A 1,417-nucleotide genomic window follows, 5' to 3' on the forward strand; every position below is an offset into this window, starting at 1 on the left:
TCCAAGACATTGACTTTTAAATACATTATGATAGAATTTCTGTGTATATGAAATTGATAAAACCTGGGTAACTTTTCCTGAGGCAGTGTAGCCTCTTATCAATGAGACTTGCTGCTGGGGTGATAACTTTTAGTATTTTTCTACTTAAAATCATATGTCCCTTCCATATCCTGGTGGTAGTGGTTTTAGTCGCTAAGTCATGTCGGACTCTTGAGACCCCATGGACTGTAGTCTGCCAGGCTTCTCTGTCCATGGGATTTCCCAGGAAATAATACTGAAGTGGATTGCATTTTCTTTTCCAAGGGATCTCCTCAATCCAGGGATTGAACTTGAGTCTCTTGCATTGCAGGTGGATTCTTTACCACGGTTGTTTTTCAGTTGCTCAGTCGTGCCCGAATCTTTGCAACCCCATGGACTGCAGCACACCAGGCCTCCCTGTACCTCACCATCTCCTGGAGCATGCTCAACCTCATGTCCATTGAGTCAGTGATGCCATCCAATAATCTCATCCTCCATCATCCACTTCTTCTCCTGCCTTCAATCTTTCCCAGCATCAGGGTCTTTTCCAGTGTGTCAGCTCTTCGCATGGCCAAAGTGTTGGAGCTTCAGCCAAAGTGTTGGAGCTTCAGCCATAGCATCAGTCTCTCCAGTGAATATTCAGGTTTGATTTCCTTTAGGATTGCCTGATTTGATCTCCTTGCAGTCCAAGGGACTCTCAAGAGTCTCCAACACCACAGTTCAAAAGCATCAATTCTTTGATGCTCAGCCTTCTTTATAGTCCAACTCTCACATCTGTACATGACTACTGGAAAAACCATAGCTTTGACTAGACAGACCTTTGTTGGCAAACTAATATGCCAGGTTTTTTAATATGCTGTCTAGGTTTGTCATAGCTTTTCTTGCAAGGAGCAAGCACCTTTAATTTCATGGTTGCAGTCAGCATCTACAGTGATTTTGGAGCCCAAGAAATAAAGTCTCTCACTGTATCTATTGTTTCTCTATCTATTTGCCATTAATTGATGGGACCAGATGCCGTGATCATAGTGTTTGAATGATGAATTTTAAGCCAGCTTTTCAGTCTCCTCTTTCAACTTCATTAAGAGGCTCTTTAGTTCTTCTTTGCTTTCTGCCATAAGGGTGATGTCATCTGCATATCTGAGGTGATTGATATTTCTCCTGGCAATCTTGATTCCAGCTTGTGCTTCATCTAGCCTGGTATTTTGCATGATGTTCTCTGTACATAAGTTAATAAGCAGGGTGACAATACAGCCTTGACATACTCCTTTCCCAATTTGGAACCAGTCCATTGTTTCATGTCCAGTTCTGACTTTTGATTCTTGGCCTGCATACAGGTTCCACAGGAAGCAAGTAAGGTGGTCTGTTTTCCCATCTATTTAAGAATTTTCCACAATTTGTT

The sequence above is a fragment of the Oryx dammah genome, unplaced genomic scaffold (genome assembly GCF_014754425.2).
Source record: "Oryx dammah isolate SB20612 unplaced genomic scaffold, SCBI_Odam_1.1 HiC_scaffold_4, whole genome shotgun sequence".
In the NCBI taxonomy this organism is placed as follows: domain Eukaryota; kingdom Metazoa; phylum Chordata; class Mammalia; order Artiodactyla; family Bovidae; genus Oryx; species Oryx dammah.